The 19,907-nt window shown below is 39.2% G+C and overlaps 1 protein-coding gene across 1 annotated transcript in view; it reads left to right on the plus strand.

The window, feature by feature from the left end:
• The window catches only part of LOC145539602 (uncharacterized), a 94,618-nt gene that overhangs the window by 23,525 nt on the left and 51,186 nt on the right, over positions 1 to 19,907 (plus strand). The gene's annotated exons all lie outside the window — the stretch shown is intronic.

The following is a 19,907-nucleotide window of genomic DNA, read 5'->3' on the forward strand; positions in this document are numbered from 1 at the left end:
AAGCAAGAAAAAGAAATAAAAGACAGGCATATTGGAAATAAGCCTCCCCTTATTTGCAGAAGACATGATTTTCTATGGAGTAAATTCTAAAGAATATACCCCCAAAAAGAAAAAAAAAAGACTATGAAGTATGAGTTTTGTAAGATCGCAAGATATAGGTTCAATATTAAAAAAAAACCCCATTGTAATATTTTTCCAAATAAGACATACAAATGGCTAACAAATACATGAAAAGATGCTCAACATCACTCATTATCAAAGAAATGCAAATCAAAACCACAATGAGGTACCATCTCATGCCGGTCAGAATAGCTGCCATAAAAAAGTCTACAAACAATAAATGCTGGAGAGGGTGTGGAGAAAAGGGAACCCTCTTACACTGTTGGTGGGGATGCAAACTAGTACAGCTACTATGGAGAACAGTGTAGAGATTGCTTAAAAAACTGGGAATAGAACTGCCATCAGTTCAGTTCAATTCAGTTCAGTCGCTCAGTCATGTCCAACTCTGCAACCCCATGAACCGCAGCACGCTAGGCCTCCCTGTCCATCACCAACTCCCGGAGTCCACCCAAACCCATATCCATTGTGTCGGTGATGCCATACAACCATCTCATCCTCTGTCGTCCCCTTCTCCTCCTGCCCTCAATCTTTCCCAGCATCAGGGTCTTTTCCAATGAGTCAGTTCTTCACATCAGGTGGCCAAAGTATTGGAGTTTCAGCTTCAACATCAGTCCTTCCAATGAACACCCAGGACTGATCTCTTTTAGGATGAACTGGTTGGATCTCCTTACAGTCCAAGGGACTCTCAAGAGTCTTCTCCAACACCACAATTCAAAAGCATCAATTCTTCGGTGCTCAGCTTTCTTTATAGTTCCAACTCTCACATCCATACATGACCACTGGAAAAACCATAGCCTTGACTAGACGGACCTTTGTTGACAAAGTAATGTCTCTGCTTTTTAATATGCTGTCTAGGTTGGTCATAGCTTTCCTTCCAAGGAGTAAGCATCTTTTAATTTCATGGCTGCAATCATCATCTGCAGTGATCTTGGAGCCCAGAAAAATGAAGTCAGCCACTGTTTCTACTGTTTCCCCATCTATTTTCCATGAAGTGGTGGGACCAGATGCCATGATCCTAGTTTTCTGAATGTTGAGCTTTAAGCCAACTTTTTCACTCTCCACTTTCACTTTCATCAAGAGGCTCTTTAGTTCTTCTTCACTTTCTGCCATAAGGGTGGTGTCATCTGCATATCTGAGGTTATTGATATTTCTCCCCGCAATCTTGATTCCAGCTTGTGCTTCCTCCTGCCCAGTGTTTCTCATGATGTACTCCGCATATAATATAACCCAGCAATCCCACTGCTGGGCACAAACACTGAGGAAACCAGAATTGAAAGAGACACATGTACCCCAATGTTCATTGCAGCACTGTTTACAATAGCCAGGACATGGAAGCCACCCAGATGTCCATCAGAAGACAAATGGATAAGGAAGTTGTGGTACATATACACAATGGAATATTACTCCAAAGGTATAAAAAAAAAGAATGCATTTGAGTCATTCTAATGAGGTAGACGAAACGGGAGCCTATTATACAGAATGAAGTAAGGTCAGAAAGAGAAGCACCAATACAGTATATTAACTCATATATACGGAATTTAGAAAGATGGTAACAACGACCCTATATGCAAGACAGCAAAAGAGACATAGATGTAAAAAACAGACATCTGGACTCTGTGGGAGAAGGCGAGGGTGGGACGATATGAAAGAACAGCATTGAAACATATATATATTACCATATGTAAAATAGATGACCAGTGCAAGTTCGATACATGAAGCACCGCACTCAAAGTTGGTGCTCTGGGACAACCCAGAGGGATGGAGTGGGGAGGGAGGTCAGCAGGGAGTTCAGGATGGGGGGATGCCTGTACACCCATGGCTGATTCATGTTGATATATGGTGAAAATCACCACAATATTGTAAAGTAATCAGCCTCCAATTAAATTAATTAATTTTTTAAAAAACTACATAAAAGCATAACTCTTTAAGATTTCAAATGGAATGTGGTTATGCAATATTTCAGATGAAATAAAGTATTCTGGTTAAAAAATAAATAAATAAAATAAAAACTACCTGAAACATAAGATAGTAAACCCCGAAGATAAGCAGATACGTGTTAGAAATGTTGATTCAATATCAAGCATTTGATAATAATGTTAAGAGCATCATTTAATCATAAGAGTATTTCACTGAATCTATTAAGGATAAAATGAATTTTAAGTACTTACAAAAAAAATATCAAATGTAATTCTATGTACCAGTAGAAGACAATCGGAAATTGAAATTTTAAAGCAGAATTATTGACAATAACATCAAAAAACATCAAAAAAAAAAACATGAAATGCTTAGGAGTAAATCTAGCAAAATAGTACAAGAGCCATAGACTCTGGAAAGTATAAAACAGTTCTAAGAAAAATTAAAGAACTGAATAAATGTACTGAGCTCACAGGTCAGAATATACAGTATTATTATGATATCAGTTCTTGTCAAATGGATCTATAGATTCAACACATTCCCAATCAATATCCCAGCAGGCTCTTTTGTAGAAATAGATAAGCTGATTCCAAGTTTTACATGGAAAAGAAAAGAGCTAGAACAACCTATTTCCTCATCAGCCACCAACAGAGTCCCAATATCCAAATTTCGTATATAGCTCATGGTTTAGAACTTTCTCCCAACTAAATCTATTTGTCTTATTTGTACTCATTGCTTCATCTATTATGCATTGAATGATTATCCATTCTTTAAACCATATGCAATCACATTGTCTCAAAAACAATGTTTAACATAAATACATTTTATTAAAATAACTTTCCCATCTTGATTAGCTTGTTGGAAAGAATCAAGGAATTGACATATCAATATGTGAATTTTCCACACATTCATTTTTTAAGAAAATAAAAGTGTAAATCTGTATTTTCACACTCATAAGCAATAGAAGTAATGAGTGTATTCTTTTCCATATTTTTCACAGCAGCTTCTGTTACTAACATCTGCTGCTCTTTATGATGTTCATGTGAAAATATATACCAGTTATTGTAAGCTTTATCAAAAGAAGGTAGATAGAACAGGTTGAACAAAAACCTTAAAATGTGAATAGCAGGACCTTTTTTCCTTTGAGATCTATAGATTCAACACATTCCTACAGTAGTAGAATTCCCTTTGCTATATAGTAGGACCTTGTTGTTTATGTACAGTATTTTCTATGTAGTAGTTTGTATCTACTAATCTCAAACTCCTAATTTATACCCCTACCCCATTCCCCTTTGGTAACTGTATATTTGTTTTCTATGCCTGTCAGTCTGTTTCTGTTTTGTAAAAAGTTCATTTATGTCATATGTTAGATTCTGTGTATAAATGATTGCATATGTTATTTGTCTTTCTCTTTCTTACTTCACTTAGTGTGATAATCTCTAAGTCCACCCATGTTGCTGTAAATGGCATTTCATTCTTTTTTATGGCTGAGTAGTATTCCATTGTATTCCATGTATACCACACCTTTCATATCCTGTCATCTGTTGATGGGCATTTAGGTTCCTTCCATGTGTTGGCTATTGTAAGTAATGCTGCTATTGAACACTGCAGTATACATATCTTTTCAAATTAGAGTTTTCTCTGTATATATGCCCAAGAGTGGGATTGCTAGGTCATATGGCAACTCTGCTTTTAGTTTTTTGAGGAACCTCCATACTGTTTTCCATAGTGTCTACACCAATTTACATTCCCACAAACAGTATAGAAGAGTTCCCTTTTCTCCACAGTTTCTCCAGCATTTGTTATTTATAGACTTCTTAATGATGGCCATTCTGACCAGTATGAGGTAGTACCTCATTGTAGCTTGATTTGCATTTTTGTAATAATTAACAATTTTGAACATCTTTTAATGTGTCTCTTGGCTGTATGTACCCTGAAGTAGGAAATGGCAACCCACTCCAGTATTCTTGCCTGGAAAATTCTATGGACAGAGTAGCCTGGCAGGCTACAGTCCATGGGGTCGCAAAGAGTGGGACTGAGCATGCACATATTGGCTGAATGTATGGCAAGACCTTATTTTCAAAGCACTACTCATGTCACTTTCTGTTCTGAACTGTGTTCTCTCAAAATTCATATGTTGAAACCCTCCCTGTGACTATATTTGGGTATAGGGTCTTTGAAAGGTAATTAAGTTTAAATGAGGTCATGAAGGTGGGGCCTGAATCCAATGACTGGATCCTCGTAAGAAGAGGAAGAGGGACTTTCCTGGTAGTCCAGTGGCTGAGACTGCATGCTGCCAATGCAGGTGGCCCGGATTCGATCCCTGGTCAGGGAACTAGATCCTGCATCCTGAAATTAAGAGTTGGAATGCCACAGCTAGAAGACTCCACAGGCTGCAACAAAGATCGAAGATCTAGCATGCCACAACTAAGTCCCAGTGCAGCCAAATAAATAAATAAATAAAAATAAATTTTTAAAAATAAAAAGAAGAGGAAAAGACACCAAGAGGTCTGGTGAGAAAAGGCCATGTGAGGACACAGCTAGAAGGCATCTGTCTGCAAGCCAAGGACAGAAGTCTCAGGAGAAACCAAATTTGCTGACACCTTGATCTTGAACTTCCAGCCTCCAGAACTGTGAGAAAATAAATTCCTTTTGTTTAAGCCATTCAGTCTGTGGTATTTTGTTTTGGCAGCTCTAGCAGACTAAGACTTAGTCCAGTTTTTGCCTCTAATTTTTGCTTTGCCTACTTCTCTGGATATTTCTGTATAAAATGATTATCCAAAATTCATGCCATTTGACCACCTCACACCATACATTCAGCCACCATTTGTTTGACCCAGTCATCGCTTCACCTCCCTATATGGCATGACTCTGAAACCTCCCAGAAATTCAGGGTTGGTTTCTGCTGCACTATTTGATTAGCTCATTTTGCAAGTTTCTGAGTGGATACAGACCATTACAAAGCCAGCTTGGCCAAGGGACAGAAATCAATAAGGAGGGAGACAGCAGAAGCAACGGGGGTTGGGTTCAGAAACCTTGCCACACAGTGCGCTGGCTTTGTTGAGCTTCATGGCACAGGCCCATGTTCTGTAAACTTTTCATCTGCACACAAATTGCATTTCACAGCAATACTAAAAGGGTGGGTTACTGATGCTGCATGTGGGAGGTATGTGCACAAATCCTGTTATCTGATAATAGGATTACCATGCATGCCTCCTGAGCATGCTTTGAAAGTTTACTCCTGAATCTACATACACAGCCACAGGCCAGTCATTTTATTGCACAACAAATAAAATTACTGCCAAATCATTTTTAAAGTCACTATTATTTTCCTTATTATTTCTGTCATCATTTCTGAGTTGAGCTGCAGCGACAGCCATATCCAGGTAAGTGTTTTTCTTCTCTCTTATCACATCCACACCATCACATCCCAACCCACCCAAGCAGCACCAAATTGTTTCTTAATATTTCTGAAGCCAGGATATCATAAGCAAACTAAGGAGATAAACCAATAGAAAAGAAAATGCCTGTTATTTTAGCAACATTGATGAGGTATATTCTTCAAAACTTATAACCAAAAAGTTCTTTTAAATAATTACTTACCAGAAACTCCCTGTCAGTCCAGTGGTTAGGACTTGGTGATTTCACTGCCGTGGCTCGGGGTCAGTCCCTGGTCACGTAACTAAAATCCTGCAAACCATGTGGCCAAAAAAATAAAAGTCGTTTACCAGACATGTTGCCCTTGGCTTTGATTTAACCCTTTCACTAGGTCTTAGATTATGGATAGCCCAGGTGCAGGTTCAAAAATTTCATGTGTATGATTTCTGCCCTCTCTTGTGGCTAGAAGACCTCATACTATGCTCCAGCTCCATGGGAGCTGAGGAAATTGTTCCGCCTGAAGAGACCAGAGCCACGACACTCAGGGCTGTGGTGATGGTTGATCAAAGTCCCTGAACCAACAATCATGATGCCCTGATCTAGCAAAGATTTTTCTCTCAAATGTGAATTTATTTACATGGAAATTATTCAAAATATATAAATAAATGTCATTTATATGTACATTTAATGACTCATTTTTACTGTAAATTATATGAAGAGAAATACAAAATAGCTATACAGTTCAGTGAGTAATATAGCTGTTTCAGTAACATATGAACACTTGGAATCTACGGTATCCTAAAATATCTAGAAGGGATACAAAAAAGGGAGGCATGGTATTTGTTCTGAGTAAAATGTATGCATCTCATATTTTCTCCTCAAATTCATCTTACACAGGAAGTAAGGGTACCATAGAGTAAGATGGTACGCTTACATTAATGGTATAAGATGAGTCTGTGGAGAAAATATGAGATGCATACGTTTTACTCAGAACCAATACCATGCCTCCCTTTTTTATATCCCTTCAAGACCCTCTGACTGGACAGAGCCTGTCCTTAAGCTGCCCTTTGACTCCCAAGAGGGATCTTTGTGTGTTCCAGTTTATTTCCACTTATCCTTCTTTGCCTGCCTGCCCTATATCTCATTGCCTCAGAGCTTTACATAAGTCTGTGTTGTAAAGGAGAGTTCCATTCCTTAACCCTTAAGAGTTGTCAGCTGTTGTAATCATCAACATAGGTATGAATGCAAATACATTTGGAGCTAACTGCCTAGAATTCCTGGTCAAATCCTAGGAATGCCCTGACCCAATCACTTGTTCAGTCGCTCATTCATGTTCAACTCTTTGGAACCCCATGGACTACAGCATGCTAGGCTTCCTTGTCCTTCACTATCTCCCTGAGTTTGCCTCAGACTCCTGTCCATTGAATTGGTGATGCCATTCAACTATCTCGTCCTCTGTCGCCCCTTCTCCTCCTGCCCTCAATCTTTCCCAGCATCAGGGTTTTTTCCAATGAGTTGGCTCTTTGTATCATGTGGCCAAAGCATTTGAGCTTCAGCTTTAGCATCAGTTCTTCCAGTGAATGTTCATGGTTGATTTCCTTTAGGATTGACTGGTTTGATCTCCTTGCTGTCCAAGGGACTCTCAAGAGTCTTCTCCAGCACCACAATTCAAAAGCATCTATTCTTCAGCACCCAGCCTTCCTTATGGACCAACTCTCCCATCCATACATGACTACTGGAAACACCATAGCTTTGATTATATGGGCCTTTGTTGGCAAAGTGATATGTCTGGTTTTTAATATGCTGTCTAGGTTTGTCATAGTTTTCCTTCCAAAAAGCAAGCGTCTTTTAATTTCGTGGCTGCAGTCACTGTCTGCAGTGGTTTTGGATCCGAAGAAAATAAAATCTGTCACTGTTTTCATTGTTTCCCCATCTATTTGCCATGCAGTGATGGGACTGGATGCCATGATGGTAGTTTTCTGAATGTTGAGTTTTAAGTCAGCTTTTCACTCTCCTCTTTCACTTTCATCAAGAGACTCTTCTTTTAGGATTTGAAATAGATCAGCTGGAATTCCATCAACTCTACCAGCTTTGTTTGTAGTAATGCTTCCTAAGGTCACCTTAACTTCACACTCCTGGATATCTTGCTATAGGTGAGTGACCCAATCACTTACTCCTCCCGTAACAACTCTCTTGAATTTTATAGTCATCACCCCACTGCTTTACTTTATAGTTCTCCAGTTTGGGGCTATTTCAACTAACCCTTCTCTAAATATTCTTATATATGTATCCTGGTGAACATAAGCACACATTTTTTAGGGTATATACTTAGGAGAGGAATTTGTGTCAAAGGATATGCAAATCTACAACTTTACTAGATAATGTCAGTTTCCTGAAATAGTTGAAATAGTTTACTACCTGCCACCCAATCAGCAGTATATGAACTTTTCTGTGGTTCCACATCTTTGCCAACACTTCTTAAGGTTAGAATTTAAGTTTTACCCAGTGTGGTAGGTAGTTGTACCTCACTGTAGTTTTAATTTGCGTTGTCTTAATTACCAGTGAGTTTGGGTATCTTTGTACATGTTTATTGACCAGTTAGACATCCTCTTTTGTGAACTGTCAATTCACGTCTTTTTCATTTTTCTATTGGGCTGTCTGGCTATTTGGTATTTTGTCTTTTGTCTTCGTTTTTTGTTGTTGTGGTGGTTATTTGTTATTTGTCTTTTATTGCACTGTAGAAGTTCTTTTTATATTTGGATGTGAGCTTTTTGTTAGATGTGTCACAAATGTTTTTTCTCTTCTCTGTGACTTTTTTCCTTCTTTTAATGAGTCTTAATATGTCTTTTGATTCGTGCAGCAAAATTCAGCAATCATTATTTCCTGTGGCTTACTTTAAAATATCTTTCCCTGGCCAGTGATCATAATTCTCCTAGATTATCTTCAAAAATCTTTATTCTTTGTATTTGATGTTGAGATCTACTTTCTACCCAAAACTGACTTGTCATGGTGTTGATTGATTATGGGTTCAGTATCTCTCCTTTTTTTCTTTCTCTTCCTCTCCTCCTCCTCCTTTTTCTTTTTGTTGGTGTTGAGTCAGCAGATCTATAAACATGGTACATTTCAGTTGCCTTTATTTTCTTTCATTAAATTTTATAGTTTTCTTCACAAAGGTTTTACACATCTTTTTATTTATACCTTGGGGCTTGATTTCTTAAGCTATTTTGAATGGTTATCTCTTTTTTGTTTCCTTTTTAAACTATTGGCTGCTGGTATATAGAACAGTTAATTTTTATATTGACTTTGTATCCACTGCTCAATTTGGCTATAAACTAATATTGTATTCATAGATTATTCTGGGTTTTATCATAATCATATCATCTTTAAACAATGACAGTTTTGTTTCTTCCTTTCCAATCCTTATAATTCTTATTTATTTTTCTTATGTAATGGCTCAGGCTGGGACTCTGCTACCGTTCTAAATGGAAATAGTTATAATGGGCATCCTTATATTTTTCCTGATTGTGTGATTTGTAACTGTGGGATTTTAACTTACTGAGGTGACTAAATGATGACATGAAAGCTAATGCCATTGAAATAAGAACTGCTTACATTTCCTGAGAGAAGAGGCCACATCACATCATTCAGACCACATGAGTGGTCAGGAGACAGGCAGGAGAGAGGGAAAAGCCTAAACCCAGAACCCTTATTGGAGTTTCTTTGAGAAAGGCAGGGCAGAATAAAACAGTTTAGGATTAGTTATTATTAGTAATAAATTGTGGGCTTTGGGCTATTGAGTCCTTTCTAGCTATTTGGTTCCTGGCCTTGGGATGACTTAGGCCAGGGGAAATATTTGCTTAGTGTGTAAGCATTAGATAAAGGAAGTGATTGGCTTGCACATGAGAGGCATGCTCCCAAGTAAAGTATTTACCAATTTCAGGAATTACTAGCCCTAGGAAGCCAGCCTCTCCTCCACCATTAAGATTTTTAAGATGTCAAAATACCATAAGATACGAAAAAATAAGACATGATTAATACAGTGATCTCAAAGAGAAAGTTTCCAACATTTCATTAGTTCCATTTTGGTTTTTTTTAGATGTCCTTTATCCTTAAAAAGATATCTTGAATTCTAGTTTGTCAACAGTACTTTTTCCTAGTTATAAACAGATACTGAATTTTATCGAATATTTTTCCTGAATCAATTAAGATGATTGTATGACTTTCCTCATGTAATCTGTCAATATTCACATTTACATTTATTGAACTCCGCTTCCCTGGTGTCTCAGACAGTAAAGAATCTGCCTGCAATGCAGGAGACCCAGGTTCGATCCCTGGATTGGAAGATCCCCTAGAGAAGGAAATAGCTAGCCCCTCCAGTATTCTTGCTTGGAGAATTCCATTGACAGAGGAGCCTGGTGGACCACAGTTCATGGGATTGCAAAGAGTCTGACATGATTGAGTGACTAACACTTTCACACTGAACTTGTGATGTTAATCTGTATTTTTATTTCCAAGAATAAGCTCAATTTGATCATGACGTACTATTTTATACATTGTTGAATTCGGTTTGTTAACATTTGTTAGAGTTTTGGCAGCTATATTTGTAAATGAAATTCATCTGTATTTTTCTTTGTGTATACCCAGTATCTATCATATTAGTACAAGATTATGCTTGTCTTCTGAAATTAGCTGAAGAAAAAGACCATAAGATTGTTGGCATTTCCTCCTTGTTTGGTAGAATTCTCCACTTGAGCCAATCAGAGCATAAATTTTCTTTGCAGTATGCTCTTTAATAAAAGACTTTATTTCTGTAATAGTTACAGAAGTATTTAGGTTTTCTGTGTTTTCTTATATCAGTTTTGGTGAGTTTGCTATTTTTCCAGGAGTCTAAATATTTAATTTAAATCTTCAATTTGGGGATAAAAAGTTGTTCATAGTATCCTCTTATCTTTTTATATATTGATTATGTGTTCCTTCTCTTTCTTTTTTTGGTACATTCACCAGAAATTAATTGATTTTATTGATCTTTTCAAATAACTACATTTTGGGTTTTGTTCATATTTTTTATTGACTCTTTGTTTTCTATTTCATTAGTTCACGTTCTCATCTGTTTTATTTCCTGCCTTCTAATCTCTATGGATCTAATCTCTATGGAGAAAAAAACTTTTCTGTTTTTTCTCTCTTTTTTTGGCCACACCCCATAGCTTGCAGGATCTTAGCTCCCCTCTAGGGATTGAACCCAGGCTAACACCGTGAAAATGCCGAGTCCTAACCACTGGATTGCCAGGAAATTTCCTCTAATTTCTTGAGATTCTATGTATGGCTTAATTGTTGTCAGCCTGTTTTCCCTTCTTTGTATATGCATTTAAGATAGTAAATTTTCTCCTAAGTACTGGTCTAATCCTATCTTAAGAGATTTAATTTGTAGCATTTTCACTATTATACAAATAAAAATATTTTCTAATTTTCATTGTGATTTTTTCTTAGACTTATGATTTGTTTAGATTAAATTTAAACATATAGAGATTTTTTTATTTATCTCTATTATTGATTTTGTTAGAATAAATATACTTTGTTAGATAACATATTCTATATGATTTCAGTTCTTTAAACTTGTTAAGACTCTATTTATAGCTCAGTATAGCATCAATTTTTGTAAATATTCTTCATGACTTTGAAAAATGTACAATATGCTGCTATTGGTGCAATACTCATTCTTTACTATTAGGGTGAATTTGTTTCTCCAGGAAGTTCTGCCTGAAGTTTGCTCTATATATGTTGCTGTTATCATATTCAGTTCAGTCGCTCAGTCATATCCGACTCTTTGTAACCCCATGAACCGCAGCGCACCAGGCCTCCCTGTCCATCACCAACTCCTGGAGTTTACCCAAACTCATGTCCATTGAGTCGGTGGTGCCACCCAACCATCTCATCCTCTGTCGTCCCCATCTCCTCCTGCCCTCAATCTTTCCCAGCATCAGGGTCTTTTCAAATGAGTCAGCTCTTCACATCAGGTGGCCAATGTATTGGAGTTTCAGCTTCATTCAGCTTCAACATCAGTCCTTCCAGTTATCATATTAAAAGCATGCAAATATAGAATTTCCATATCTTCTTGATGAGTTTAATCTTTTATCATTATGAAGTAAAGCCCTTTAACTCTAGTAGTGCTTCTTCCCTAAATTCTATTTTGTCTGACGTTGATGTAACTGCTCCAATTTTAAAATAACTTTGGCAGGAAGTTAATATTTTATTCTCCATCTTTCTGTATCCTTATCATCTTCCTCATTTAGGTATATTGCTTAAAAATACATTAAATATATATATATGGAATTCACTGGTGTTTAAGACTCTGTGCTTTCACTGCTGAGAGCTCCAGGTTAAATTCCTAGTCATGGAACTAAAATCCCTCAAGCTGCCAGGTGCAATGAGATATATATCTATATATAGATATATAACTCCAGTTAAACATATATATACAGCTTTCTAACTGGAGCATTTAGCCCATTTATAGTTAACATAATAATGTTGTTTTGGGGAATATATTTACCATCTTACTATGTGCTTTCTATTTGTCTACAAACTCTTTCCTTTTTCTCTCCTATCTCCTGCCTTCTAGGGTAGTGATTTTTTTTTTTTTTTGCACATGCCACTTACCTATCAGTTGGAAAGATATACACTCTTTTTAGTTTTGTTTTGTTTTTAGTAATTACCCTAGAAATTACAAAATGGATTATACTTATAAAAATATGTGTAGAAATAATTTTAAGCCAGCTGTAGGATTTTACTCTCCTCAGTGTTATTTTTTTTTCAGCTGTGTTTATTTTATTTTATTTATTTATTTATTTATTTTTAAATAAATTTATTTATTTTAGTTGGGGGCTAATTACTTTACAATATTGTAGTGGTTTTTGCCATACATTGACATGAATCAGCCATTGGTTTACATGTGTTCCCCATCCTGAACCCCCCTCCCACCTCCCTCCCCATCCCATCCCTCTGGGTCATCCCTTCAGACACATGGACACAGTAGTAATCAGGATCACTTTATTTGGGATTTTGAGGGTTTTTCCATATGACTGGAAGGGTATAGACCATACAAGATCTGATTTACTTCCAGTTAATTTTTATTGCTATATTCCCAGTCCAGGGAGTAGAGGTAGAGTGTTATTTATCAGGGGGCTTACCAGGTGGCACTATTGGTAAAGAACCTGCCTGCCAATGCAGGAGATGTAAGACACTTGGGTTTGATCCCTGGATCGGGACAATCCCCTGGAGGAGGGCATGGCAACCCACTCCAGTATTCTTGCCTGGAGAATCCAATGGACAGAGGAACCTTGAGGGCTACAGTAATAAGGTCACAACACCCTTTGCATGCCCTGAATTCTAATTCTGACAACTCCTAGCTCAGAGAGATCTTAGCTCAGCCTCATGGCTGCCTCCACTGAGTCAGCAGCAAAAGTCATCAAGTAATATTGAAACCAAGTCCAACTAAAACCTAGTTCCCTTCCCAAATTTATGATTAATATCTCTATCCAAAACTTTATTCCCTTTCTCGTCCTCCATGACCTCAATCCTGTGCTAACTGAACACTAATCCACTAGAGTTAGATGACTACAGTTGCTGTTGTATTTATTATCACCAACGTACAAACTCAGGTTGTTTCCCCAGGGCAAGATAGGCTAACAGACCCCTGAGCTATGGACCACTAGGCCAGAGAATCATAAATTAGAGACATCCTGACCCCCTAAATTACAATTAAGAAATGGCACATAAATGGCACAAGACTATGATTAATTCCAGCCTTTTTGTTCTTCTCCTTTTAAAAAATGTTCTAATTCAAAGACCAAGTTGGAAGGAATCTGAGTCTTGTCTTCCTTTCCCTTGCTTGGCACCCAGCAATAAACACTGTACTTTCTTTCACTGTACTTTCCTTCACTACAGACCAGTGTCATTAGATTGGCTTTGCTGCTAATGAGCGACCCAACCCAAGTTCAGTTCAGTAGCAGTGCATTCACATTTTGAGCTCCCATCCTCTGCCAGATCTCAGTCCAGTAACAGTTGATTATGTTGTTTGTTCTTTGATGCTATGATATTGTGATTTATAATATAATTATAATATTATATTATATATAATATAATAATTTATAAAAATATAAAATATATTTATAATATATATAACTAATATAATTTGTAATATACTATAGTATAAAAATATACATTTATAATATAATATAATTTGGTCCTCATCCCCATTTCTGGCACAGAGCTCCTAAAACTTTTGGAATTTTGTAAGTGATGAGAGCAACAAAGCTGTTTTCTTCTAGGTTGATGAGGTGACTTTTGGAAAGCACCTAAGGATGGAGGCTGATTGCCAGAGGAACCAACCAAATGATTAAGGGGATGAAACTTTTAATCTCACCCCTGACCTCCCAAGAGAGGGTTGGAGGTTGAATCAATTGCCAGTGACCAATGATTTAATCAATCCTCCATATGTAATGAAGCCTCCACAAAAACCCCCAAAAGACATTGTTTAGAGAGCATCTGGGTTGGTGAACAAGTGGCTTCAGAGAGGACCTAGAAGCTCTGTACACTTCGCCATACCTTTCCCTAAGCATCTCTTCCATCTGGCTCTTCCTGAATTATATCCTTAATGGCAACCCACTCCAGTACTCTTGCCTGGAAAATCCCATGGACAGAGGAGCCTGGTAGGCTGCAGTCCATGGGGTCGCTAAGACATGACCAAGCGACTTCACTTTCACTTTTCACTTTCATGCATTGGAGAAGGCAATGGCAACCCACTCCAGTGTTCTTGCCTGGAGAATCCCGGGGACGGGGGAGCCTGGTGGGCTGCCGTCTTTGGGGTCACACAGAGTCAGACACGACTGAAGCGACTTAGCAGCAGCAGCAGCAGCACAATAAACCAGTGATGCTGAAAGCTCAGCCTCTGTGCACCAGTACCAAATTGAATCTCAGAGACTGAGTTTTGAGTTAAATAGAAAAGAATAGCTTTATTGCTTTTCCAGGCAAAGGGGAACAGAGAAGGCTCATGCCCTCAAAACTGTTTGTCCCTACCTGGGAGGATTTGTTGAGGAGATTTATAGCAATGGTTCAAGAGTGAGGTTGCTAGTAAGGATCAGTTCAGTTCAGTTCAGTCACTCAGTCATGTTCGACTCTTTGTGACCCCGTGGACTGCAGCATGCCAGGCCTCCGAGTCCATCACCAACTCCCGGAGTTTATTCAAACTCATGTCCTTATCACCGGCGATGCCATCCAACCATCTCATCCTCTGTCGTCCCCTTTTCTTCCCGCCTTCAATCTTTCCCAGCATCAAGGTCTTTTCAAATGAGGCAGTTCTTCACATCAGGTGGCCAAAGTATTGGAGTTTCAGCTTCAGCATCAGTCCTTCCAATGAATATTCAGGACTGATTTCCTTCAGGATGTACTGGTTGTATCTCCTTGCCTTGCAGTCCAAGGGACTCTCAAGAGTCTTCTCCAACACCACAGTTCAAAAGCATCAATTCTTCGCTGCCCAGCTTTCTCTATAGTCCAACTCTCAGATCCATACATGACTACCAGAAAAAACATAGCCTTGACTAGACGGACCTTTGTTGGCAAAGTAATGTCTCTGCTTTTTATTTTTTTTAATTTTTTTTTATTTTTAAATAAATTTATTTATTTTAGTTGGAGGCTAATTACTTTACAATATTGTAGTAGTTTTTGCCATACATTGACATGAATCAGCCATGGGTTTACATGTGTTCCTCTTCCTGGACCCCCCTCCCACCTTCCTCCCCATCCCATCCCTCTGGGTCATCCCATTGCCCCAGCCCTGAACATTTGTCTCATGCATCGAACCTGGAATGGTGTTCTGTTTCACATATGATAATATACATGTTTCAATGCTATTCTCCCAGAACGTCCCACCCTCACCTTCTCCCTCAGAGTCGATAAGACTGTTCTATGCATGTGTGTCTCTTATTCTGTCTCGCATATAGGGTTATCGTTACCATCTTCCAAATTCCATATATATGCATTAGTATACTGTATTGGTGTTTTTCTTTCTGGCTTACTTCACTCTGTATAATGGGCTCCAGTTTCATCCAGTGTCTCTGCTTTTTAATATGCTGTCTAGGTTGGTCATAACTTTTCCTCCAAGGAGCAAGCATCTTTTAATTTCATGGCCGCAGTCACCATCTGCAGTGATTTTGGAGCCCAAAAAGATAAAGTCTGTGACTGTTTCCACTGTTTCCCCATCTATTTGCCGTGAAGTGATGGGACCAGATGCCATGATCTTAGTTTTCTGAATGTTGAGCTTTAAGCCAACTTTTTCACTCTCCTCTTTCGCTTTCATCAAGAGGCTCTTTAGTTCTTCTTCACTTTCTGCCATAAGGGTGGTGTCATCTGCATATATTTCTCCCAGCAATATTGATTCCAGCTTGTGCTTCCTCCAGCCCAGCATTTCTCATGATGTACTCTGCATATAAGTTAAATAAGCAGGGTGACAATATGTAGCCTTGACATACTCCTTTCCCAATTTGGAACCAGTCTGTCATTCCATGTCCAGTTCTAACTGTTGCTTCTTGACCTGTATACAGATTTCTCAAGAGGCAGGTCACGTGGTCTGATATACCCATCTCTTTCAGAATTTTCTACAGTTTATCGTGATCCACACAGTCAAAGGCTTTGGCATAGTCAATAAAGCAGAAATAGACATTTTTCTGGAACTCTGTTGCTTTTTTGACGATCCAGAGGAGGGTGGCAATTTGACCTCTGGTTCCTCTGCCTTTTCTAAAACCAGCTTGAACATCTGGAAGTTCACGGTTCACGTATTGCTGAAGCCTGGCCTGGAGAATTTTGAGCATTACTTTACTAGTGTGTGAGGTGAGTGCAATTATGTGGTAGTTTGAGCATTCTTTGGCATTGCCTTTCTTTGGGATTGGAATGAAAACTGACCTTTTCTAGTCCTGTGGCCACCGTTGAGTTTTCCAAATTTGCTGGCATATTGAGTGCATATTGAGTATATAAGGCTTGCATTCCTTTAAGCTGACCTCAGGTGGTCTCCTGATGAGCTTCTCTGGTTCTCGAGGTTATCAAACTATGACTTTCCCTCTGGGAAAAAAAAATGCTCCATCAGGTAGTTAACATCTTTCATTTGTTGGGGCCTTTTCGCAGAGTCAGACACGACTGAGCGACTTCACTTTAGTCCTGCAGAAGAGCTCAAAGATATTATTATGTGTATCCCTTGAGGCGGAACCCAGATCCTGACCCAAGGCTGCACTATAGTTTCTTGACTTCTTCCTTACTTCTGCATCCCCTCCCATCCCTGTTTAAATCTGCCCTTTGAAACTCAGGGAAGGTCATAGAGGCTGAAGCCTCTTCTCTACAAACAAGAAACAGGGGACATAGAAAGGCTTCCATGACCAGGAGACCCACAGGGTCCCTCTTGGTTTCACTATCTCCAGGTAGATAGTGTCAGAATTAAGTTGAATTGTAGGACACCCACTAGTGAAGAATTGCTTGTTGGTGTGGGAACTACCCCTGCTTCCTGCCCACCCCCCACCATATACACACAAATCAGAATTAGTCACCATAACTTTTAAGTGGTTTTTCAGAAAACTTTTAGTATATTCCATTCAGCTTTTTCATTCCAGTTCTTTAGAGATTACCCCTCAATTTCTGTCAGTGAGGTCCCTGAAACTGCTTATAACCTGGTTTCTCATTTAGTCAGTACTTATTGGAGCCTGCTATGTGCCTGCCCTTGTTCTAAGCTCAGAAAATATAGCAATAAAGCCCTGCCATCATAGAGCTGACATTCAAGTTGGGGAAAAGAGGTGGTAAACAAGTGAACATATCTGAATAAAGAAGTGAACTGTATAAAACTCTGGTAGAGGGTTTCTTCAGCAGGTGAAACAAATTCAAAGGTCCTGAGGCAGGGGAGAGTAGGGAGGGTGGACTACCTGGAACTGATGGGGGTAGGTGGGGAAGCAGAGATGAGGTAACAGAGCCAGGACCAGATAGTGTAGGGCCTGGTAGAGTTTTATTCTAGCGTGTAATGAAAAACTCTTGGTATGCAAGAGAGACTTGAATGACTTGTATTTGTATTAAATTGCTCTGGCAGCCTTATAGAAAATAGACTGTAGACCTTTTCTCTGATTCTAATTTAACACATTCCAGTAAATTCCTTTCCATCCTAAGTTAACTATAGTTGTAGAACAGACAAATAAAGATCCTAAATAGTGTGACCAGAGAGGGGACTGCAGAGAAATTTGAGGTATTTTATTAGAAATGATGAAAAACAATGAATAGCTCCATTCACATTCCAGACTGGGAAACTATTGACCCTTGGTATGTAGGACTCAGCCATGCTCTCTTGGGTCTGACCTCCCAAGCTGGCTGCTCCTTATTTGATATGGCCACACCTACAGCAGAGACCTGAGGCCAGGCTGTTCTAGGAACCAGCCACTCCCCTGATTGGTCCTGTTTTCAACCTGGATCACCAGTCCTGATTTCTCCTTCCTTCATCCCCAGAGGGATTTTGGCTTCCTCTGCCACCCACTACTTCAGTTGAGGTCACTGCTGTCACCTGAGATGCTCTCAGAATTGAAAGAGATCATGGCATAAGGATAAACAAGGATAAAAACAGTTACAGATTGCACAAAATCGGTAACCCCTGAGTAGTAGTTGGACACCTGCTCAATCTTACTGCTGTGAAACAGCACGCTTGTAGACTGGTGCAAAGCTTCCTAAAGCAGTTTGCTGAGCACTCTTGAAAAATGAAGTAGGAGTAAAGTGATGCAGCATAAGTAAGAAGGCAAGTGCTCATGGTAAAAAAAAAAAAAAAGAGTAAAGAAAAATGATTTCTCATTCCTAAATTGTGTGAACATATGTTAAATATGACATATCTCAATGTGGGCCACAAAGTCAAAACAGTCATTTTATTTCCATGTATGGTAACATTTCATCTCTTCAGAATCAAGCTACCTAGCTATTTCAGCTACCCAGAATACAGTTAAGAAAAGTAGTAAGCAAAAAAAATAATAATTATCCAAAGAATGCAAATAAGATTTAATAAAATTGTTCACTAAAACCCAAATCTTTTACTCACAGGAGAGCCCCTTGCACTCTAGGTGTTGTTTTTTTTGTTTTTTTTCTAGTTTAGTCATATTTCTCTCAGTTTGCTTTTATGTTTGTTCTTTTTTCTCTTAGTTGTACACAGCATAGTGATAGTAGAGGGGAGAGATGGGCCATCCTGTGGATAACACTCTAAGGACATATGATTGTGTGGTTACTAACTGGGCTCTGAAGTCAGGTAGATCTTGATTCAGCTCCATAACAGCTATATGACTTAGGACAAGTTACTTATCTACCCTAAACCTAGGTTCCGAATCTCTAAAATGAGATTAGTACCTGTCTCTTGGGGTCAGTGTGAGGATGAAATGAGCTCAAGCCGATGAGTCTACTCAGTAGTGATGCCGAAAGCTCAGCTTATGTGCACTGGTGCAGAATCAAATCTCAAAGAGAGTTTTATTGCTTTGCCAGGCAAAGGGGGATACTGCAGGCTCATGCCCTCAAAACTGTGTGCCCCTACCCAGGGGGGTCTGCTGAAGAGTTTTATAGCAACAGTGGGGTTGCTGATAGGAATTAGAACGTGCACAGGATCTGTGCTCCTTTATTCTGGTCTCAGGTGGTCTCCTAATGAGCTTCTCTGGTTCCTTTAATCTGGCCTCATATGGTCTCTTTTTTTGTTTGTTTGTTTTGGCTGTGTCAGATCTTAGCTATGCCACGCAGGATCTTCTGTTGAGGCATGCAGGCTTAGTTGCCCCGCAGCATGTAGGATCTTTGTTCTCCAACCAGGGATCGAGCCCATGTCCCCTGCTTTGGAAGGCATAATCTTAACCACTGGACCACCAGGTGGTCTCTTGATGAACTTCTTGAGGTTATCAAACTGTAATCTCTGGAATTAAGAATGCTAACTTCTTCCATTTGGTGGGGGGCAAGTGGGGTGTGTGTGTGTGTGTGTGTGGGAGGAGTTCAGTTCTGTAAAGAGCTCAAAGATATCTTTCTGTGTATCCCTTGAGGTGGAACCAGGACTCGGCCCCAAAGCTGCGCTATTGTTTCTTGACTGTTCCTCCTTTGTCTCTGGGCTTCCCAGGTGGCACTGCTGCTGCTGCTGCTGCTGCTAAGTCACTTCAGTCATGTCCGACTCTGTGCAATCCCATAGACGGCAGTCCACCAGGCTCCCCTATCCCTGGGATTCTCCAGGCAAGAATACTGGAGTGGGTTGCCAGTTTCTTCTCCAATGCATGAAAGTGAAAAGTGAAAGTGAAGTCGCTCAGTGGTAAAGAACCCGCCTGCCAATGCAGGAAACAGTTCAGTCCCTGGGTCGGAAAGATCCCCTAGAGGAGGGCACAGCAACCCACTCCAGTATTCCAGCCTGGAGAATCCCCATGGACAGAGGAGCCTGGCAGGCTACAGTCCATGGGGTTGCAAGAGTC

This window comes from Giraffa tippelskirchi, chromosome 2, assembly GCF_054371585.1.
Source record: "Giraffa tippelskirchi isolate mGirTip1 chromosome 2, T2T-mGirTip1v1.2.pri, whole genome shotgun sequence".
NCBI classification, from domain to species: Eukaryota; Metazoa; Chordata; class Mammalia; order Artiodactyla; family Giraffidae; genus Giraffa; species Giraffa tippelskirchi.